General features: G+C 47.3%; 1 protein-coding gene across 2 annotated transcripts in view; it reads right to left on the reverse strand.

Moving 5' to 3' along the window:
- ANKZF1 (ankyrin repeat and zinc finger peptidyl tRNA hydrolase 1) overlaps positions 1 to 24,230 on the reverse strand; it is an 803,428-nt gene that overhangs the window by 431,447 nt on the left and 347,751 nt on the right. The window lies entirely within an intron of this gene.

Raw genomic sequence — 24,230 nt, forward strand, 5'->3', positions numbered from 1 at the left:
GCTAAAAAAAGTTATTTTAAAAAAGAAAACAGAGGGTTGGCGGGGGGGACCCCCCCCCCATAAAAAAAAACATTAAAAAAAATGCGCCCCTTTTTTCGGTCCTATTACTGTCGAACAAAAGGCATTCGATCCTTTTGTTTTCGAACATTTGACCTACAACCATCACAATGTAAAGAGACATGTCCCTGGTGTCCTTACACATAATTCACACCATGTAGACCTCATCACAGGTCCTTACTCATTCATCCTGTACTTCTCCAAGTTCTCCATCCTCCATGCTCACTTGTCTGGATTTTGCAATTCTCATCAATTCACATCAACTAGGCTGTTTCCCAGGAAGCAGAATCTTTCATAAAGTGTAGTTGGAACTTCCAGGTTGTGTTTGTTCTGTTTGGAAGGCTTTCTGCAGTCTTGGAGTGGGATCTGTTATTGCTCCAGTCCCGATATTTAGCTGGTCAGCGAACTTCATTGTAGTTTAAGGCTAATTCTTCTCTTGGTTTGCAGCTTGCGCATACTTTCTATTACTCTGGCTGTCGTTAAAAAGACCTCAACACCTTGAGTGTTGTGAACATCATTTTCTTATTGTTTAGCGTCCCAAACAGGGTTTATGGCACCACGTCCCTGGTGGTATCTATTTTGGACTATTTGAACAAAGTATACCTTGGTCTTCATAAGTATTTAATGTGCAAATGTTTGTGTTCTGGTTCTTCACGAGGCTATGAGGTTGCAAACACATATTACCAACACTCTGGCCATTTCAGTGGTTGTCCATGGAAAGTAGAGCACCGTTTGAAGTACTTTGCAAGACTCAAAGCACTTAACTGCCCAGGACCCTGTATGTACACAATACACCCCTTCACTTGTCTTGCAATCCAGAACCTCTTTTCTTTTAGTGGTTACTTAAACCAGACTAGAGCAAAAGGAAGCCACTGAAGCTTTTTGGTGAACACCTCTTTACTGTGGAATTCCATTCCAATTGTCTTGAGATGCCTGGAAGACCACTCTTAGGTCTGAAGAGCCCTAAATACCATACTCGTTCCTGTGTTGTTCTGGTACTTTTCCTAGTCAAAGTTGTGCTGTTCCTTAGGGCTCAGTCTTTACTTCAGCATTAGGAAGCCCCATGTGGTGGTGACAACGCGCTTAAAAAGCAACATAACTTTATAACCAGTCTGATGGGTGGGGAAGGGTGCGGGGGTAATGGCTCATCAAATCAGAGAGCAAATCAGAGAGCATTGACAGTGCCGGAGAAAATAGACGGGCATTCACTTAAAGCGGGATGTATAAACTGAGAACATGCAATGTAAGAGGACTGAACAGCCCCAACAAGGGGGTAGCAATATTAAGAGAACTAGAGAAGGAGGGGTCGGAGATAATCTGTCTCCAGGAAACGCACTTGATGAGGGGGGATGAGGGAGGCAAACGCAGCAGGAACTATGTGCTGCAATGCCACGCAACGGGGGGCTCCAAACGTGCAGGGGTGGCGATCCTAATACATAAAAGTATTAAAGTTGAAGCACCCATAGTTAGGCGCGATGTAGAAGGGAGGTATGTGATGGTAAAAGAGAGGGTGGGGGGGGGGGCAGCCATACGCATGGGCATCAGTGTACGCTCCCAACCAGGACAAGAGGCATTTCTGGGAGGATTCTTGGAGGACCTCGGGAAATTCGGTGAGGAGGAAGTGATCATAGCGGGGGATTTTAACCTGGCGGCTGATCCCATGTGGGATAGATCGGGGGTGGGGGGGCTCAGGGGCATGCAACGGGGACAATGTCCAGACAACTGGTGAACAGGCTTAGGGAAGAAGGGCTCTGTGACGTGTGGAAGGGCGAGGCACCCTCAAGAGAGAGATTACACTTGCTACTTCCATGTCCACAAGACATATTCTAGGATAGACTATGTAATGGCGATACAGGGTATAGTGCAGGCGGCCAGTGGCATACATATTAGTCTCGTGACACACTACCATGCGCCGATTACTTCAGGGTGGGAAGGAGGTAATATCCGTGGAGAGGCGGGGGGCTGGAGGCTAGAGGAATATCTTCTTAGGGACCATGAGGTGCGGCAACAGGCGGAGAATGAAATATGTGAATTTGAGGGGGAGTGGGGGCAAGAGGGGTAACCCCGGGGAGAGATGGGATGCGTTTAAGCAGCACATGAAGGGGTTCTTTATAGAGGCATCCAAGAGGCCCAGAGGACGGCAGAGGGAGGCGGAGGAGAAATTAGAAAGGGAGTTTAAGGCACTTGAGGAACAGCATAAAGAGAAGGGATCGAATAAGGTGGCCAGGGAATTAGAAAATGTGAGGGGTCAGCTGAGGCAAATCACGAATAGGTCGGTGGAGAGAGCACTCTTCTAAGAAGTAGACAAAAGTTCTATGAACAGGGCTACAAGGTTGGAACAGCATTGGCAACACAACTGAGGGCTAAAGAACAAAAGGCATTTATTGATGCGTTGGAGAATGGGTGGGGGTGTACGGGGCCAAGAGAAACATCGTAAGGGACTTCTTTGCGGACCTGTATAAAGAGGACCCAGTTGATAGGGGGAAGCAGGAGGAATAGTTGAAGAGTTGGGAAGGGTCGAGGCTAGCCCAGGGCCAGTCTTTGTGTCAGGCAGCTCAGGCGGCTGCCTGACATCAGTCAGCCTCTAGGGGGCGCCGCGCGGCGTCCTGATTTTGATGTGTTTGTGTTATTAGGAGCGAGCAGTGAGCACTGCTGCAGGCTGGCCTTTGCCCTCAGGTCAGCAGCAAAGTGCAATTGACTAATAAATATGCAATTAGCAACATTTGTTTGTTGCTTTTTCACTTCAGGGCTCCGGTGGGTGCAGGTGCGGCGTGCCCCTCAGGCTATGTGCACGTCTGCGCACTGATAGCTTGGGGCTGGCTGGCTGCCTGGCGTTGTTGTCAGCCCCCAGCGGCCCCGCCATTCCGAAAACAGGAGCGAGCGAGTGTGGATGCACATGCATCACTATCAGGTAAGTACAGTGTACTGTACTACTCTGTTTGGGGGCTTGGGGAGTTGGGGCGGGCGACTATAATACATTTTTTAGCTAATATGCAAGTTACAGGCGGCGCTGTGCACGTCCCGGGTGCTGTATTATCAGACTCTCGGGCATGTTGTTCCATGAATAGAGCACCCGGACCGAGCCACGAGATACACGGCCAGGGTGCTGCATTAATGGAACAACATGCCCGCGAGAGTCTGACGGCCGCAATCACGCATATCACTTCAAGTGTGCACTTGAAGTCATGTGATTGCGGCTGTCAACTTATGGCAATAGCTCAGAAATCGCATTTGATCATAATGTGTCGGAGAAAGGAATACAGCTCGCATTTTAGACACGCAGCAAGCTCTTTGAAAAACATCTGTGGTAATAAATGGGCTGGTGGCCTCTAAGGCCTTGACAGGGCTTAAGTCAAAGGAAGGGCTTTAATTGATGGAGTGGAGACCTTGAACCCGACCAAACACTTAATCAACGCGGACCTTTCTGCCAAAGGGCATTTCTTATTTCTTTGTTCACAGAATGAAATAACTCTACTATTTCCACAGTTTACATCACGTTGATGTCCTAACTGGCTGGCTAGTTATTGAGCACTGCCTTCACTGTAATGATGTAGTACTCCTTAGCACGAAATAATAATTTGTTTGCACTAACACTGCTAAAACCAGTGCTGATTTGTGCACTGTCAACTGGAAAACTGGGCGATCTTTAGACAGATCCTGCCTTTGAAATGCTGGTCGTGTTAGGAACGGGTCGATCACATGTCTGGAAAGCTGCCTGTGACGGACACAGAGGTAACCCTACAGGGCCTACTTCTGCTTATGTCTGCCTAGAAAGTTCATTTTTCCCTGCAGTGGGTTATAGCTTTGTCTGTAGTGCTTATACAGTAGTCCCAAACGTCCACCCCTTTATGATTCTGGGTCAATTCCTACAGGGCATTTACCAATGTGTATGTTTATTATATATATTTTTTAAATGCCCGCTTCTCTTTCAGTGCATTAGTAACACTTCTGATAAAGTGGTAGAGGGCAGTGCAGGTGCTTTAATGCCCTGTGCAGAACTGTTGCGTGGAATTCCCAGGTGTGTGAACAACAAATGAACCTGCGTCTAAACTGACTTTATTCACATTGGATGAAGTCTTAAGGTTCCATGTGCGTGAGCAATCTACCGGAAACGTCCACGGACATCTTCAGAGAGAACTATAGGGTAAGACACTTGCATGGTGCAATAACTCAGAGCTTGTACGCAATGCTTGACTAGGAAACTCAGGAAACATGACCTGAGAACGATGGCATGTGTAACCCCATTGTCTCCTTTTCAAAAGTTCCCTTTGTTAGCAGACGCGAACTTGGAAGTCTTTATTCAACACAGAATAAACGCTCTCTTCGAAGCGTTGGCGTCTATAACAGATTCAAAGTGACATACAGTGCATTAATGACCTCAAGTCATTGATCGGCTCTTAAATTACTAGTCGCAGAAAACCGAGCAGTGAAACTTTAGCGGCATACCACCTCTCCTTACAGGTGTGAAAGGAGCTCTTTGTTTATCAGGAGTGCAATCACTTAAAGTGCTCGAAGTGACAGCCCGACAAAGCAAGGCTAGCCCTGTGCACTGAAACAGACACTGTGTAAAGGACAACGGGACAACTCTCCTCCGCAGCTGCCACTCACACAATTGGAATGGCCTGTAAATGGCTGGAAAGGGGCAATGGTCCTTGGATACGTGTGAGAGGACAATGGTCTACAGGTGGGTGCTCTATGGGAAAGCTCTGCGGTGGAGACGTGGCAGTGGCAATGCGTTAGGTGGCAATGGCAAGTGGATGAATGCGAAGGGGCAATAACTGCCAAGAGGATGCGTGAAAAAGGTGCATTGGCACACACATTTCTCAGGGGCACACATCTCGTCAGTGTTTGGACCATCCCGTTGACTGGCCATGCTAATCCCTATGGCCATTCCCACCCACTTCCTGCTCCTCCCATCCCAAAGCACAATCCTGGGATCTCTTTGAGCTAACTTGATCATTATCAGACTTTGTGCTTTAAGTGCCTGCTGGTGTTTTTTCAAAGCAGCCAACTGAGTTCTATACTAAATGGGCCACTCTTTAGAAGCGCTATGCATGTCGTTCACTGAAGGCTTGTTAAAAACCAGCATTGGCAAAACCAACTCTTGGCTCGTGTGCAAGTATTACACACCATTGATGTCTAGTTCATACCGCTGCAGCAGTGCCTCGCCAATGCCAAAACAGTTGGCTTTGCCAATACTCTTTGCCTTTCATCCCAGTTTGCTCATGTCTGTCCCTTTGGATGGTAAGGGGCATGACCAAAACCAAGCTTTTATTTATTTATTGGACATTTGTATGGCACCTATACAGTAGGAAGTGTTTCCAGTCGCCACAAGGTGGTGGGCATAGGTGGAAAACAACTGTCCTATGCCTTGTGACATTTGGAGCGGGCAAGTGCGGTATCGGGGAAAAGGGCACATCGATTTAATAGAGTTGCCAGTAGTATACATGGAACAATATTCCTTATTTGAGATTCGTGTGGGTGCTTCCTAAGATAGATTCTCCTTAAATCATTTTACACGGGAATAGCTTTGATTTTTACACATTTTCAGTCAGTTGTTTATGTTAAGGGAGTGGGGAGACAGTCCTTAATTGTGCACGGTGCAATGCAGCACATGTACATTGTGCTTCCTGGAATATACTGAGATTCCTAGTATCGTCAGAATAGCGAGAGCCTTACTGTTTAAGCAAACTATGTAATGATAAGTAAGGCCATCCCTTTTGTATAGATCAGTGGTAAAAATAACGTGGTCGCATTGCATGTCATTAAGACCCAAACGTGGCACAAAGAGCCCCTCTTTTGCCATTAGGAATATCCGAGACACACGGCCCGAGTGCTGCTGTTCCATTAATGCAGCACCCGGCCCGTGTCGTGTGTCTCGTGGCTCGGCCCGGGTGCTATATTAATGGAACAACATGCCCGAGAGTCTGACGGCCGCAATTACGGATATCACTTCAAGTGTACTGATATGCGTGATTGCGGCCGTCATCGGGTTTGTAGGCCGGACACTTCACCACACTGCATTATATAACCTGATGAAAAATAACAAACAGCTAAAGGTGAAATGTCCCATTTCGGTACTGGAAGTTCCCGGGAAAACATTTGTATTGGTTCAAAACAGGCACACCTTTTAACGAGTCCCCTCACTTTTTATTTTTAGGACTTGACCCCTGCTGAGTAGGGTTTATTCACTCAACTTGGAAGAGAGCTGCTGGGCATGGGCAGCCTGCCCTTCCTTGACCTGCTGTCCCGAGACTAGTCTTTGTCAGTCAGAAATTGCGTGAAATCGTGAACGAATCAGAGGGCCCAGCCGCACCCTACCCAGTGAGCCAGAGCCTGCTGACTTTGCCATTGGGGCACTGTGACCGGTCTGTGCAGCCCGCAGGTGCCAAGTGCTTCTGCCTTCTCTGCTGATCAATAAGGTAAGTCTGTGTGTTGCTGGCATGTATGCTATAGTATGGATTGAATAACTTCTAGGTTCTTCGAATTTTGGCAGATAAGCCACAGTGAGATAGAATCATGTGTCCAGGATCACACACTTTGTGGTGAAGCTGGCATTTGAGACCAGTCTGTAACTCAGGTAAGCAAATACGGTCTCATGTCTAATTATTAGAAATGTGAGCTTAGGATTGGCTTTTAAGAATACTTAGTTGTATAGAAATTACTTAAGAAGTGCAACACAACAAATCCATGCATTACATATTGAAATGTGTTAAGCAAAAAGAGTGTGCTCATGTTCCTCTTGAGTAGAAGCCTAAGAAGAAGGCTGAGCCTATTGGGACACTTGAAAATGATGGGACCCCAGGATAGAAAAGCCAGGTTCTTCATATCAAAGTATTCCTTTCAGTCTGTCCTGATGGGTTTTTGGAGAGTGGCTAGGGGATGTTCACTTTCCTGCCCCTACTGAATTTCAGGGACAGACAGTCAGTGTGACCCATTCTCTGTGGTAATGTCGGGACATGTATATCGAATGTGTCATAACACAAGGCTGGCCCGGCCTGTGCTCATTTGAGTTGTTTCTGCCATTTAATTGGCACATCACTTACTAAGCCATTAGCCAAAAATTCACAATCTCAGTTTCACCAATGATAGACTACTGCAATGTTTGCTGGCTGGGTCGGGAACCTTTCATGATGCCTAGCTGAGTACTGTTTTGTTTATGAATCCATATTTATCAAGACACTGAAAAGTTACAATAATGGTGTCTTGTTTAATTTAAGGAGAGAGAGAGTATAGAAGATGCCTCCAAAGAAACTGTCAGGAGCTCAGAATCGGAAGCAACATGCTCAATTTGAATCTGATTTGCAGAAATTTGCAAAATTGATGAAAACATTTTTGGGTCAGTCAGAGGACGATACTGTCAATACAGTGCAAATAGTGAGCAGTGCGCAGCCTGGAAATGATGCAGAATCATCAGATTTACCATGCAGCTTGAGTTAGAATAATGAGGACAATACAGAGCAAATAGTGAGCGGTTCACAGCCTGGACATGATGCAGAATCATCAGATTTACCATGCAGCTTGAGTCAGAATAATGAGGACAATACAGAGCAAATAGTGAGCGGTGCGCAGCCTGGAAATGATGCAGAATCATCAGATTTACCATGCAGCTTGAGTGCAAATAATGAGGACAATACAGTGCAACTAGTGAGCGGTGCTCAGCCTGGAAATGATGCAGAATCATCAGATTTACATTGCAGCTTGAATCAGAATAATGAGGTATGTGGCTCACCTGAAAGGAAGGAAAATGCAGAAGAAGAATCTATGCCATATGAAAATGAAAGGGATTCTGAAAAAGAGCCCAACTCACCCGGAGAAGGAACCAGCAGTAAAGCAAATTATACATCAAGCTTTGATACATCAGATCCTGCTTTGTGGCCAGAGGTCCTACGTTCTGCTGATATAGACCGGATCATTTTGAATGGACCAAGTAAAATCAAAGCCATGAGAGTCCCAGTGAATAAACAGAAGCGACGCTTCTCGTTATCACACTGTCAAAGAGTGCATGACAGTGGTGAGATGATACATAGACCTTGGCTCATTTAATCAAAATCAGTTGATAAAGTATTCTGCTTTTGTTGTAAAATATTTGATAGGGCTGCAAAATCAATGCTTACACTTTCTGGTTACAACTGTTGGCATAACATTGCTGATGCTCTAAAGAATCATGAAGTGTCAAACGCTCATTTTATCGCATACTCAAAATGGACAGAAGCAGGATATAGACTCAGACAGAACAAGTGCATAGATTCAGAAAACCAGCGGATAATTAATTCAGAAATCGCTAATGTGCTTCAACGTTTAATCTCCATTACTCTCTTCCTCGCAAAGAATAACTTAGCTTTCCGGGGCTCATCAGATAAGTTGTTCTCTGATCACAATGGCAATTTCCTAGGTTTGGTAGAGCTCCTTGGGAAATATGATGTCATGCGTAAGCATTTAAAATGAGTACTTCATAAAGAAGTCAAAGATCATTACTGCAGCAAAAGAATTCAAAATGAATTGCTCGACATTATGGCAAGTAAGGTGCTTGAGAACATATTGATGCGACTCGGCAAAGCAAAATTCTACTCATTTATCATGGACTGCACTTCTGACATTGTCACTGACGGTGAGATTTGTTGATGACAGTGAGGGACAAATCAAAGTAAAGGAACACTTTGTCTGCTTTAAACCTATGGATGACTCTACTGGAAAAGGCTTAACTGAACTGTTTATAAATATCCTGAATGAAAATAAAATAATGCTTGAACACTGCCGTGGTCAAGGATATGACAATGGCGCAAACATGAAAGGCAAGCACAGTGGGGTTCAGGCTAGAATTCTTGCTCTTAATCCAAGAGCATTTTTTGTGCCTTGCGGCTGCCATTCCCTAAATCTGGTTGTATCCGATGCAGCATTGTCATCTTTGGATTCAGTAACTCTCTTTGGATTACTACAAAGAGTATACACTCTTTTTTCTGCATCTACTATTAGGTGGAAAGTCCTCACAAATAATGTTAGAAATCTCACTGTAAAGCCGCTAAGCGACACCCGTTGGGAGAGTCGCATTGACAGCGTGAAAGCAGTAAGGTTCCAAGTGACTGACATCTATGACGCACTAATGGAATTAGCACAGTTAAGCAAAGCTGATGCTGGAGTCAGACATGAGGCCCAAAGTCTGGCTAACCAGATAACTGACTTCAAATTTCTGGTTTCTCTTGTAGTTTGGCACGATATCTTGTTTCAGATTAACATTGTGAGCAAGACATTACAAAATAGGTCAGTGGACATTGTGACTGCTACTTCTTTGATGAAAGGACGCATTCAGTTCTTTGTAGCCTACAGAGACAACGGATTTGAAAATGCCATCATTGCTGCCAAAGAAATGGCAGCTGACCTAGGAGTTGAGCCTGCCTTCAAGGAGATCCGTATTCGTCAAAGAAAAACAAGTTACTTCTTACCTTGTAACGTTCTTTCGATGGGATGTTCCTCCGACGTATTCCTTATCTTAGATATCTCTTTCCAGCTTTTCTGGCCTCGGAAATTTTTTCTCTAGAGGGCGCTGCGCGTCGACGTCCGCCGAGTCGATGTCCCTCGACAGCCGCCGTATCGACGTCGTCATCCTGCCTATAAAGGCCGCGCGCAGCGTCCGTTGCTCAGTTCCGTTTTGTAGCCCACAATAATTCTTTCTGGACTAGACTAATCACCCTGAAGGAGCGTAAGCTGCAACAACAAGGGAAGTAGTACTGCGGGGATAGATGGCAGGGTCGATAAGGAATACGTCGGAGGAACATCCCATCGAAAGAACGTTACAAAGTAAGAAGTAACTTGTTCTTCGAAGGGATTGTGTCCTCCGACGTATTCCTTATCTTAGATAGGCTCCCATAGCAGTATTCTGTTATTGGAGGTGGGAGTACTGACTTCATGCTTCCTCTTATTGATGAATAGAGTGCAATACTGCCCTTCCAAACCTAGTCTCTTGACTGGAGGAGGAATCCAAGTTGTAAAACCGTGTAAAGGTATGGACGGACGACCATGTGGCAGCCGCACATTAGTCTCTAACCGGCACTCCTCTTTTGAGGGCCGATGAAGCTGCAATACCTCTGGTCGAATGAGCCCTAAGATTTTGAGGGGGCTCTTTTCCTGCCAGTTTATAACATTCCAAAATGGCTAAAATGATCCATCTGGAAATGGTCTGCTTAGTTATCGGTAACCCCAGCTTGTGACCTGCGTAGCCTACAAACAGCTGGTCTGCTTGTCTTATCCTAGCCAGTCTACTAATGTAAAAACTTAAAGCCCTTCTTGGGTCCAGCCCGTGTAACCTCTCTTCCTTTTTCCCCAGATGAGGAGGAGGATAGAAAGATGGAAGGGTAATCTTCTGAGGGATATGAAATTCAGAAACCACCTTTGGGAGAAAATTAGGCTTCACTTGCAGAACAACTGTGTCTTTGTGAAAGATTGTATGAGGGGGTTTACAAGAAAGAGCTTGTAACTCGCTCACCCTTCTAGCAGATGTAAGTGCTATTAATAGAACAGTCGTAAGGGTAAGAAATCTTAACGAACAAGAGTGGAGTGGTTCGAAAGGTGTGCCCATCAGGAAAGTTAGGACTAAGTTTAAATCCCATAGGGGAACCGGGAATGGTCTTGGGGGATAAACGTTAGTTAACCCCTTTAGAAACTGTATTACCAAGGGTAACTTGAAATAGGATGGTTCTTCCGCAGTGCGCTTAAAGATGGATAGCGCTGCGAGATAGCCCTTGATGGTGCCAACTTGAAGGCCTGAATTCGCTAAATAAAGTAGGAAGGACAAAACCATTGGTATACCACATGAAAAGGGTTCGATATTCTTTTCTCTACACCAGCTGCAAAATCTGTTCCAACGACAGCGGTATAAAGATTTTGTTGCTGGCCTTCTTGCCGAAAGCAACACCTCCATATCATCATCAGGGAGGTCCCAATCCTTGTACCTCAGCCTTTCAGAAGCCAAGCGTGAAGGTTGAGGGTTTTGATGTCTGGATGGAGAACCTGACCTCCCTTCTGTGAGAGCAGATTCTCTCTGAGTGGAAGTCGAATTGGAGGGCAGATGGACAAGTCTAGAAGGTCCGGGTACCACGTTCTCCTGGCCCAAACCGGGGCAATTAGGATCATGGTTTTCCGGAATCTTCTCAACCTCCTGATCATTTGAGGAATGACAGGGACCGGTGGAAACGCGTACAGAAGCGGAAACTCCCAGTCCACTATGAACGCGTCTCCCAGAGCTCCTCTCGGGGGAAATTTCCTTGAACAGAACAGATCGCACTTCCTGTTGACACTGGTGGCGAACAGATCCACCTGAGGGGTTCCCCAAAGGGCGAAGATCTCTTGAAGGACTTCCTGAGCTAGTTCCCACTCGTGGGAGACTGTGCTCTGCCTGCTCAGAGGGTCCGCTGTCAAGTTCTTCTCTCCGGCTAGGTGAACTGCCGATAGAGAGATTCCTTCTTGGATTGCCCAAAACCAGAGCTGCATCGCCTCTCTGCACAGAGGTAGTGATCCTACGCCTCCTCTTTTGTTGAGGTAATACATGGCCACTGTGTTGTCCGTCATTATCAGGACATTCTTTCCTTGTAGAGATGGCAGAAAAGCCTTCAGCGCAAGTCTGATGGCCCTCAGCTCTAACAGGTTGATATGTAGTCTGGACTCCGATGGAGACCAACGACCGCTGATGGTCAAGTCGTTAGCGTGGGCTCCCCACCCTGTGAGTGAGGCATCTGTGACTACTGTTATCTCCGGCCAGGGTTGCCAAAACTGCTCTTCTTTCAGAATGTTCTCCTGACAGGCCCGCCACTGAAGGTCTCGAGCCACCCTGTCGGGAACCTGAAGAAGATCTGTCATTCTCCCTGAGAATTGTGACCACTGAGTTCTCAGTGCCCACTGGAGGGATCTCATTCTCAGGCAAGCCTCTGGCACTAGGAAAATGCAGGATGCCATGAGGCCTAGCAACCTCAAAAAGTCGAAGGCTGGGAGACGTTGGGCATTTTGAAACTTGGTAACCATCTGTAGAATATCTTGAGCCCTCACCTCTGGTGGCGAGGCTTTTCCCAGGGAAGTGTCCAGGATCGCTCCGATGAACTGGAGTCTCTCCGATGGTGTCATTTGTGACTTCTTTAAATTGAGGGAGAAGCCCAGTCTGTGAAGGGAGTGGCAAACATGATCTAGCTGGATCTGAGCTTGTTCCGATGATACACCTCTGATCAACCAATCGTCCAGGTAGGGGTAGACGTGAATCCCTTCCCTCAGACTTGCAGCCACTACCGACATTAACTTGGTGAAGACCCTCGGGCGGAGGTCAGCCCAAATGGCAGCACTCGAAATTGATAATGAGAGTTGCCAATTGCGAACCTCAGGTATTTCCTGTGTTTGAGATGGATTGGCACATGGAAATAAGCGTCCTGAAGGTCCAGAGATACCAACCAGTCCTGGAACTGAAGGGCCTGAAGGATCTGAGAAAGAGTTACCATCTTAAATTTGTCTTTCCTGAGGAATTTGTTCAATTCTCGCAAATCCAAGATGGGTCTCAGTCCTCCGTCTTTGTTTGGAATGAGAAAGTAAGGGGAGTACCAGCCCCTGTTCCTCTCCGCTACAGGTACCAGTTCTATGGCACCTTTCTCTAGCAGGTCTAAAATTTCCTGCAAGAGGAGCGGATCTGGAGCTTTTTGAGAGCTGATCCCCGGTGGATGACTCTAAGGTATGCGTAGGAGAGGCAGGCAGTAACCTTGTGCAACTGTCTCCAATGCCCAAGCATCTGACGTGATAGCCTGCCATTCCGCCAGATGTTGAGTTAACCTGCCTCCTACAGGTGTCTTGTGAGGGAAGTCCTCAGAGTGGTTTTGGGGCGGCTGATGCAGATGCCGATGGTAAAGAGGCACCTGCCGTTGCTGCGGCTTTTGAATATCTACCCCGTCCACCTCGGGTAGTTCTTCTTTGTCCCCTTTGAGCTGGTCGTCCTCTACCTCTTCCGAATGCGGAGTAGAAGCGAAAGGACTTGCCTCTCGCAGAGGTTCCTGTGGGACGAAAAGGTGTCTGACGGATTGCAGCGCCTAGGGATTTTGCTGCTGCCTTTGATGTTTGCAGTTTTTTTAAACTGCCATCCGCCTTTTTCCCAAACAAAGAAGAGCCATCAAATGGCATGTTCAAGAGCCTGGCTTGCACATCTGGGGCAAAATCAGACTTTCTCAACCAAGCAAATCTCCTGGTTGTTGTACTTGCCGCCATTGCTCTGCTGATACTGTCAGCCGAATCAATGCCCGTCTGGAGGGATTCGCACATAGCGTCTTTACCGCCCTGTATGATATTTAGGAACGCCTCCCTTTCTTCTCCCTCCGGGATGCAGTCAGCCGCTGTAGAAGCACACTCCCAAAGTGTATGGCTAAATCTAGCAAGGGTGCAAGTAGCATTAATAGATTTTAACGCCATGCTACATGCCGAAAAGTCTTTCTTAGCCATAGCATCATATTTTTTATCGTCCCTGTCCTGTGGGACGGTAGGGTAAGCAGTCTTGATGTCAGTAGAAGATGCTGCCTGTACCACCAGACTTTCTGGGGATGGGTGTTTGGACAAAAACTCCGGGTCTGCAGAAGATACCATGTATTTAGTAGACAGTTTTTTATTTACTGCCGGGACGACATCTGGGGTTTCCCAGTTCGTCATGATTTTCCTTTGAAGAGCTTTATGAAAAGGTACTACAGGATCCTCCTGTGGACCTTTATCAAGAATATCCGTGAGGTCATCCTGTTGGAAAGCCTGTGAAGGTGTTGACCACCCCATAAATTCTGTGATCCTGGCCATTAAGATTCCCGCAGAGGCGCCGGTCTTGACTGGGTGAATGCCGTATCTTCAAAGGTGATGTGTAACACACGGTTGGCTCTTTGGGCTGGACCTCTGTGCACTGTATGTCTGACTCGAAGAGTAAGATGTCTGCAGATAGAAAATATGGGATTAATGAACTGGGGGTATTGGGTGCCTCTCTCCTCTTCCCTTTCTCTTCTCCTGTAGAACCCCAAAGGTTAACGCCCTCACCTTAGGTAAGTGAACGCCGAGCTCTCCATCTGCCTCGGGGCAGGGTGCCATAACCAGTTCCTTCACTGGATAAGGGTGCAGGCCTCTTGACCTCAGAGGACTGCTGTCCGTCGTTAACTGCACGAACGGTAAGTTCTTGGCACTTCAAATGTCTTAAAAGTCTTTTGTAATGATATCTCTTGTTTTGCAGAGTTCCGGCGATGGCGGATGGCGGGCTGATGAGAGTTCAGGATCGAACCCGCGTGAGGAATAGAAGCGCCTGGAAGCACGTAGGTAAGCGCTTGTAGCCTGCTTCACGATGCGCACTAACTGTCCCTTTTATCTTGCAGGTACAAGTTCGGAGCTTTAGAGAAGCTGAAGGGTGCTGGAATACCCACTGGATTCGGCGTGGGAAGGAGTAATGGCACGTGAGTAATAAAGTTGCCCAATGTCTTTAAACGCACCTTCTTTTGTCTTTCAGATGCGGGATGCAGCGCCGAAGGCCTCCGGAGCGTGCGAAGAGCTGGTAAGCTTTTGTCTTTCAGATGCCGGAATGCAGTGCGAAGACCTCCGGAACATGCGAAGAGTAGGTAAGCCTTTGTCTTTCAGATGCCGGAATGCAGCGCGAGGCGTTGGTGACAGCCGATGGACCAGGTAAGAGATGCGCTGCCACTGAAGACCGTAGTGCTAACCTGTTCTTTCTTTGTCTTTACAGGTGCTGCTGAAGACTGGATTCCAGGATGGTAAGCCTTTGTTTCCTTAGGCCCAGGATCAGAAGCAGAAGACACGATGAGCGTTCTGCTGCAGAGAATGCAGAATAACACAAAGCAAGATTCATCCATCGGGTGTGGTTTAAATAGCCTCCTGTAGAGCTTAGGTGTCTCCTTCCACAGCCACGCCTAGGTAAGAAAAGAGTTCCTGCTTTCCAGAAGAGTTCCAGTGTTCTGAACCTAGGGAGTGGCTCCTGCCCCACCCAACAGGAAAAGTAGTCCCAAACAGAAGAGGATCCGGGGTTCAACTGGCAGGTAAGTAAGCAGCATGGTCTGCTGCAGGTAAGTCCACCCAAGCATTATGAGCCCGGCGCTTCCAGCGCTGGGACTGGGCATCTTTATGAGCCTGGTGCCACTGGCGCCAGGACAGGGTCCAAAAGGTCCCAATTGGGACTGGCTGGCACTCGGAACTGGGGTTATGGGTCTGCTTCCAAGGGAGTCGGGCAAGTCCTGATCTTTTGGAAGCAGAGATCATGACAGCACCCCCCCTCAAGGCCCCTCCCAAACCGGGCTTCTCCGGGGGTTTGGGCTTGTTAGGAAATGTTCGATGAAATCTTTTGATTAGACGAGGCGCGTGGACATATTCTGCAGGTTCCCAGGATCTTTCTTGGGGACCGTAGCCTTTCCAGTCAATCAGGTAAAATAGTTTAGATTTTGAGATCTTGGAATCCAGGATGCTTTTGACTTCAAACTCGAGTTCTCCATCAACTAGAATAGGTTTTGGAGATGTAGTTAGTCGGGTTTGAGGTTGCACGGGTTTTAATAGAGAGACGTGGAAGACCGGATGTATCTTCATGTGAGGGGGCAAGTCCAACTTGACCGCTACTGGATTTACTATGGTAGTGATGGAATAGGGACCAAGGTATCTTGGGTTGAATGTGCGTGGTCCTTTTAGAGGTAGATATTTGGTGGATAACCAGACTTGATCTCCTACTTGATATTGGGGGGCTTCCTTCCGATGTTGGTCTGCTCCTTTCTTGTATTGTTCTTTAGCCCTTTGAAGGTGAGAAACGGCTTCCTTAAAGGCTTGGGTGATTGTAGAATGCAGGTGGTCTACTGCTGGTGTTCCAAGATCTTGGAGTGGATCCAACTCCGAGGTTCGAGGGTGACTACCGTATAAAAGAAAAAACGGGGTCTTCCCAGTTCCCGAGTGGACAGAGTTATTGTAGGCATATTCGGCTATCCAAAGGATATCTTTCCAAGTTTTTTCAGTTTGTTGTAGCATGCAGCGCAAATACTGTTCCAGAGTTTGATTGGTCCTCTCGGTTTGTCCGTCGGTTTGAGGGTGGTGGCTGGTCGAAAGTCTCACATCAATTTGAGCCGACCGACAGCAACTTCGCCAAAAATGAGAAATAAATTGACTACCTCGATCCGAAATTAGAACTGAAGGAAAACCGTGCAGTCGGACGATGTTTTCGAGAAATTCTCGGGCCAGAGTTGCTGCTGTTGGTAAGCCTTTGAGTGGAATGAAATGCGCCATCTTGGAGAATAGGTCCACGATTACTAGGATCGTATTGTATCCGGAGCATGGAGGTAGATCGGTGATGAAGTCCATAGAAAGCGTATGCCAAGGGCGAGGCGGGATGTCAATAGGGCGTAAGAGGCCGGCTGGTTTTTCCTTTTGACTCTTGTTTTGGGCGCATACTCCACAGGACATTATAAAGTCTCTGATATCTTTTTTCCAAGACGGCCACCAGAAGTAGCGCTTGATCTTTTCCGAGGTCTTGGTCATACCGGGATGTCCTTCCATTAAAGAATCGTGATAACAAGAGATTACCTTTTTCTGTAAATCTGTGCTGGGCAGGTATAACCGTTCTTGGAAATATAATAGGTTGTCCTTCACCGTAAAGTCCTTTCCCTGCAGATGCCAATTCTGTATGTCTGCTGGAGTTACCAGTAGCCTGGCTTTATCCTTAACTTCCTCTATGGATTGTGTGGCGATTACACCTAGAATTCTTTGTTCGGGAATGATAGGTACAGGTTTAGGATTGATCAAATGTTCTTCCACTCCCATCCGAGAAATGGCATCAGCTTTACCGTTTTTTGTACCAGGTCGATAGGTAATTATGAAGTCAAACTCGGCAAAGAATAGTGCCCAACGGAGTTGCCTAGAGGATTGAGCTTTTGCGGTTTTCAAATATTGCAGGTTTCGGTGATCTGTAATCACAGTAACGGTGTGTCGGGCCCCCAGAAGATAATGCCGCCAAGCCTTAAAGGCGGACTTGATAGCTAGAAGTTCCTTATCAGTAATAGTGTAATTGATTTCAGGAGGCGAGAATTTGCGGGACCAAAATGCCACGGGATGCAACTGATTGGTTACTGGGTCCTTTTGTGATAGAACTGCCCCCATGGCAAGGCTCGAAGCATCAGTTTCAACGATGTAGGGGAGTTCTGGGCGAGGATGTTTTAAGATCGGTGCAGAGATAAATCTAGTCTTCAAATTCTGGAAAGCTTGTTCCGCCTCGGTAGACCATTCAAAACGTTTGTTTTTCTTTAACAAGGCGGTGATGGGCTGGACTATTCGAGAGAATTCGGGGATAAACCTGCGGTAAAAGTTAGCGAAGCCTAACATGCTTTGAACACCTTTTACGGAGGATGGCGATGGCCATTTGAGAATTGCATCGACCTTCTTTGAATCCATACGCACTCCGCTAGGTGATAATATGAATCCCAAGAATTCAACTTCAGTCACGTTGAAAACACATTTTTCCAACTTAGCGAAAAGTTTGTGTTGACGCAATCTCTCGAGGACCATTTTCACGTGTTTCCGATGTTCAGTTTCCGATGAAGAATAAACGAGGATGTCGTCAATGTAAACAACAACACACACATCTATGAGCTCTCTGAGGACATCGTTCATAAAATATTGAAAGGCGGCCGGGGCATTGCAAAGTCCGAAGGGCATGACCTGATATTCAAATAGCCCATACTTGGTGCGGAAGGCCGTCTTCCATTCATCGCCCTATTTTACTCGTACCAAGTGGTAGGCTCCTCTAAGATCCAGCTTTGTATATATGCATGCTTTTCTGACTTGGTCCAGGAGTTCAGGGATCAAAGGTAACAGATATCTATTCTTAACAGTGATCTGGTTCAGGGCGCGATAATCTATACAAGTTCTAAGGTCCCCTTCTTTTTTTGGAACGAAGAACAAAGCTGAGGAAGCAGGGGACTTGGAAGGACGAATAAACCCATTCACTAGGTATTGATCCAGGTATTGTCGGAGGTGAAGATTCTCAGGCTCGGTGAGGGCATAAATTCTACTACAAGGAGGAGTAGATCCAGGTATCAGGTCTATCTGGCAGTCATAAGACCTATGAGGAGGTAGAGAGTTAGCCTGATCCTTCCGGAAAACATCTTGGAATTCTAGGTATTCAGGAGGTAACTGGGGAGCCTCCGAGGAAATTGCTGCCAGTGCAACACCAGGTCGAGGGTGACAAGTAGAGACACATTCTGGAAACTGAACCGTTCTTGCTCGCCAATCGATCTGAGGATTGTGCTTCTCTAACCAAGGAATTCCTAGAATAATCTTGAACTGAGGGGCCTTGATCACATCGAACACGATCTTCTCATGGTGTCCATCTTGACTTACTAGCGTCACTTCTTGGGTGGTATGCGTTACTGGTCCGGAGGCTATCTCCGTACCATCCACCGTAATAATGACGTCCTTTACAGCCTTTGGACAAAGAGTCAGATTCATCCTCAAAACCATTTCATGATCCACATAATTGCCAATGGCACCGCTGTCGACGTAAGCTTCAATCGCATGTAATCGATCCGGATGTTCAGGGCTAATGAGGACCATAGGTATCACGAAATGCGAGGTCACGGAACTGGTTTTAACGCTCGGCAAGAGGACCTCTATTCTTGTCGGGCGAGGTCGTTTCCCTGCTCAGAGTTTGTGACCCTGGTAACTGCAGCTCCTACTGCCTTCTTGGCTGGTTTCACCGGACAGTCTCGAAGAAAGTGCCCCGAGTTTCCGCAATAGAGGCATAATTGCAGCTGTTTTCTCCTTTCCCGCTCCTTTTGTGTTAGTGGTCCTTTCAGGCCCCCTATTTGCATGGGTTCCCCGGAGTCTACTCCTTTGGTAGGAGTTGGTGGTTTGGAAAATACTCGAGCATCAAACTTGGAACGATCGGCCTTCCTGTTCTGCAGTCTGTGGTCAATTTGAACGACTAAGTCAATATAGTCCGAACAGTCTTGCGGGGGATTCACTACTTGGGCTAACACATCTTTGAGCTCTCCACGTAGACCTCTATAAAACAGCGTAATCCTTTTGTCCTCAGGCCATCGAGTTTCCACTATCAGTCTGTTGAAAGACGCAATATAAGCCAAAAGTTCTTGATTACCCTGTCGCAATGAAAGGAGCTCATTGTCCAAGGCCTGCCCCTGTGAATGTCTTGCAAACAGTTTTTCCATACTGAGCTGAAAAGCTTGAAAATCATGGAGAACCGGATCATCTTGATTAACTAGAGGGATCGACCAGTCTGCCGCATTGCCACTAAGGTACGAAAGCACGAAAGCTACCTTAGCTTGATCAGTTGGAAAGGCTGCTGGCCGGCATAAGAAGTGCAACCGGCACTGATTAATAAACACTGCAAACCTCTTTGGGTCACCAGAAAATCGTTCGGGCGGAGCCAGAGGTACATTCCCAGGTAGGTTGATCTGCACTGGGTTCGTAGAGGATGTTGAAGGAAGATTTGCCCCTGATGCGGGTAACGGAGTTTGTCCGTCTTGTGACTGTAGCAATTGTCTAGCGAGATCGTCTGTTCGCTCCTTGGAAATAATCAGTTCCCTTCTTAGAGCATTCGTTTCCTGACGGGCTGCATGCACTTCTGCTCTTAGTTCCCCAAGTAACTGGGCTAGTTGGTCGGTATCCGAGGTTTCCATAGCACCTGGGTGGGAGTTTTGCGGTAGGCTTTGTGTTCTGTAACGCTCACCTGATTCCCGCAGAGGCGCCGGTCTTGACTGGGTGAATGCCGTATCTTCAAAGGTGATGTGTAACACACGGTTGGCTCTTTGGGCTGGACCTCTGTGCACTGTATGTCTGACTCGAAGAGTAAGATGTCTGCAGATAGAAAATATGGGATTAATGAACTGGGGTTATTGGGTGCCTCTCTCCTCTTCCCTTTCTCTTCTCCTGTAGAACCCCAAAGGTTAACGCCCTCACCTTAGGTAAGTGAACGCCGAGCTCTCCATCTGCCTCGGGGCAGGGTGCCGTAACCAGTTCCTTCACTGGATAAGGGTGCAGGCCTCTTGACCTCAGAGGACTGCTGTCCGTCGTTAACTGCACGAACGGTAAGTTCTGGGCGCTTCAAATGTCTTAAAAGTCTTTTGTAATGATATCTCTTGTTTTGCAGAGTTCCGGCGATGGCGGATGGCGGGCTGATGAGAGTTGAGGATCGAACCCGCGTGAGGAATAGAAGCGCCTGGAAGCACGTAGGTAAGCGCTTGTAGCCTGCTTCACGATGCGCACTAACTGTCCCTTTTATCTTGCAGGTACAAGTTCGGAGCTTTAGAGAAGCTGAAGGGTGCTGGAATACCCACTGGATTCGGCGTGGGAACGAGTAATGGCACGTGAGTAATAAAGTTGCCCAATGTCTTTAAACGCACCTTCTTTTGTCTTTCAGATGCGGGATGCAGCGCCGAAGGCCTCCGGAGCGTGCGAAGAGTTGGTAAGCTTTTGTCTTTCAGATGCCGGAATGCAGTGCGAAGACCTCCGGAACATGCGAAGAGTAGGTAAGCCTTTGTCTTTCAGATGCCGGAATGCAGCGCGAGGCGTTGGTGACAGCCGATGGACCAGGTAAGAGATGCGCTGCCACTGAAGACCGTAGTGCTAACCTGTTCTTTCTTTGTCTTTACAGGTGCTGCTGAAGACTGGATTCCAGGATGGTAAGCCTTTGTTTCCTTAGGCCCAGGATCAGAAGCAGAAGACACGATGAGCGTTCTGCTGCAGAGAATGCAGAATAACACAAAGCAAGATTCATCCATCGGGTGTGGTTTAAATAGCCTCCTGTAGTGCTTAGGTGTCTCCTTCCACAGCCACGCCTAGGTAAGAAAAGAGTTCCTGCTTTCCAGAAGAGTTCCAGTGTTCTGAACCTAGGGAGTGGCTCCTGCCCCACCCAACAGGAAAAGTAGTCCCAAACAGAAGAGGATCCGGGGTTCAACTGGCAGGTAAGTAAGCAGCATGGTCTGCTGCAGGTAAGTCCACCCAAGCATTATGAGCCCGGCGCTTCCAGCGCTGGGACTGGGCATCTTTATGAGCCTGGTGCCACTGGCGCCAGGACAGGGTCCAAAAGGTCCCAATTGGGACTGGCTGGCACTCGGAACCAGGGTTATGGGTCTGCTTCCAAGGGAGTCGGGCAAGTCCTGATCTTTTGGAAGCAGAGATCATGACATTAAGGCTCTATAAGGGATTTCAGTATGCTCCCCCGGGTCTGGTTTAGCGAACTCCACCTCAGGGGAAGTGTCTAAACCACTTGCCTCATGTAAGGAATCATGGAGTTCCTTTAATCTGCGTTCCTCTGAGGATAACTCCTCTTGAACTGGGGTTGCAGATCCCTGCAACTCAAATGTCTCTTCTTGGTCAGATAGTTCTCCCTCTTCCATAATTGAGGACTGTGTTCTCAATTGGACTGAACTCACAAAGGATGTGAAACCCATCTCCAAGGCAGAGGGTGCCAAACTTGTTGTAATCGGCCTAGAAAACGTCGATGTCGTCGACGCCGAAGGCTTCGAACGTGGCGTCGAAAAACAAAGGCGGAGGCTTCAAGGTCCTCCATAGAATTGGAATTCTGCTCGAGGATGTCGACAATCTCGACGACATCGTCATCGAAGACCTGGGAATAGCCACTGGGTGCGCCGCAACCGTGACTTTCCTTGGCGTCGACGCCGGTGTCGAGGATGGCGTCGAGTCGACAGACCCGTGTATCGAAGGTCCCTTCGACAACGGCGTCGAAGACACCGACCTCGGCGTCGACGGAACCTTCGTCGACGGAACCTTCGAAGAAGGATTCGAGGTCTTAGCTTTACTCTGTAACGCTCACCTGAACTCTGCGGGAACCTTCTGGAACTCCAACTGACTTCTACCTTCCTGGGAACTAGACACAGAATTTCTGTGAAGAAAATAACAATTTTCCCTTCCTTAGTTTTCTCTTGTTAAATAGAAGGTCAAAACTGGTAATTATGGGACCAGCAATATCTCACCTTGGTATTTAATTTGTTGAGCTCTCCATCCTGTACTATACAGGGGCGCAAGTCCTGAAGATGGGACACTGGATAATAGTTTCTTTTATAAGGGGCTAAATGGCACTATGGAGATCAAATATCACTTGGAAGAAAAGAAATGACAGACACCCTATGCTAATTTGAACCTAAAGGGGCAATATGCTGTGGTGAGATGCATGTGTAAAATTACAGAAAAAACTTCCTCACTACACTGCGGGACGGAATAGAAAACCCCTGAAACAATAGAAGAGTCAAAGAACTACTCGGTCGGAAACATGGAAACACCTTATCACTGTGCGTAATATGAACATGAGTGTGACCAAAAATATCTGACTAGAAAAACAACTTCCAAGGCAAACTCCACAGAAAGGGCACGAACCCGCTAATAACAACGTAATACCCTGAAATGCGTGAGGGATTCAAATAACATTTATACACAATTTCAATGTATCTGATAAGGCAACAAAAACGGAGCAATTGCATTTGCACATAATGGGAGTACTTGCGTGAGAGAAAACTGCTACGGACTGTGAGGTGAGGAGACCGCTATGACAGGACTTCGGACTATGGACTGTGACTGAGCCGGGAAGGACAGCAAACTGGAAAATACAGGAAGGGAGCTGATATCTAATTAATGTTACTCATGGAATGAATGGTAATTATCTGTGGACAAGGAATATTGAGCTGTGACAGGGAACGGAGGTACGCGGCGAGCGTTCCGTCTGAACTCAGACAAACTACGCGAAGCGCGAGCCTCCTGATGGGCGGGGCTTAAATAGCTGGCACATGAAAACAACTAGACCCGCTAGCTAACTGACCCAGAGGCACCACCTAGCGGCCATTAACGAAACTCCAACCAACCATTAATATGGGGAATTAGAATCAATAATCAGCTAGGGCAAATAAATTCCCTATGAACCTGCATCTCTTAGGACAAGTATGGGAAAAAACTAACCTGTGGTCATGACATACTCGAGGGTTCGTCATGCGCTCGAGAAGCTTCCTTTGCGGGGTACTGCGACTCGCGGCGTTTTGGACCTTTGGGTCTTTCGACCAGAGCATCGCTCTCGGCAGTCTTCGAGGGGGTCGAGGCCGCTTTCTCGAAGACGCTCATCATATTTTTACGGAATTCCTCCCATTCAGCCCGGGAACTATGTTTCGTGGGGCAAGGGATTCTCTTATGTGAAAGAGAGGAAGAGGAGGACGAAGAAGGGGATCTTCGACGTCTCCTCTTCGAGTGCTTCGATCTCGAGGAGTGATGGGACCCGCTTCGAGACCTGGAGCGCGAATGGTGACGAGGAGACGAATGTCTCGACTTCATCGAGGAAGAAGAAGCTTTAGAAGTCTTACCTTTTTCCAGCTTCCCCCTACGCTCCTTCAGGGCCTTAGCTGTCATGGACATACAGTCCTCGCACTCCGAACAATGGTGTTCTGCTCCCAAACACCACAGACAAACTCTGTGAGGGTCAGTCAGCGACATCTTTTTTCCACAGTCTCAGCATTTTTTAAAGCCGGACCGAGGGGTCGTCGGTTCCGACGAGGAAGCCATCGAGTATGGATCGAATATCTCGAGGAAATTGGATTAATTCTCTACGAAAACTGAGCAACGATATTCCGAGGCACTGAGTAAGCGCGGAAAAACGGAACTGAGCAACGGACGCTGCGCGCGGCCTTTATAGGCAGGATGACGTCGATACGGCGGCTGTCGAGGGACATCGACTCGGCGGTCGTCGACGCGCAGCGCCCTCTAGAGAAAAAATTTCCGAGGCCAGCAAAGCTGGAAAGAGATATCTAAGATAAGGAATACGTCGGAGGACACAATCCCTTCGAAAGAGGCAGTTTGATTTTGAGGGCAGAGATGATCTAACACAGACCCAAAGCCCAGAAGAAAAGTTCAAGAGGGAGTTTTTTTTATGTGCTTGTTGACACAGCCCATGGTTCAATTGAAGAAAGGTTTGGACAAATGAAGGATCATGAAAAATGCTGGGGCTTTCTGTATGACCTTAGCAAGCTTCCTATGGACAAAAAAACACTATTGGAGCATTGCACAAACCTGCACCAGACACTAAAACATGGTGAATCTTCTGACATCAATGGCAAGGACCTTCATGTTGAATTGGAAAACATACGCTACATGTTACCAAGAGGGACAGTTACACCACT

Source organism: Ambystoma mexicanum, chromosome 9, assembly GCF_040938575.1.
Source record: "Ambystoma mexicanum isolate Mex_15411 chromosome 9, UKY_AmexF1_1, whole genome shotgun sequence".
Lineage (NCBI taxonomy): Eukaryota > Metazoa > Chordata > Amphibia > Caudata > Ambystomatidae > Ambystoma > Ambystoma mexicanum.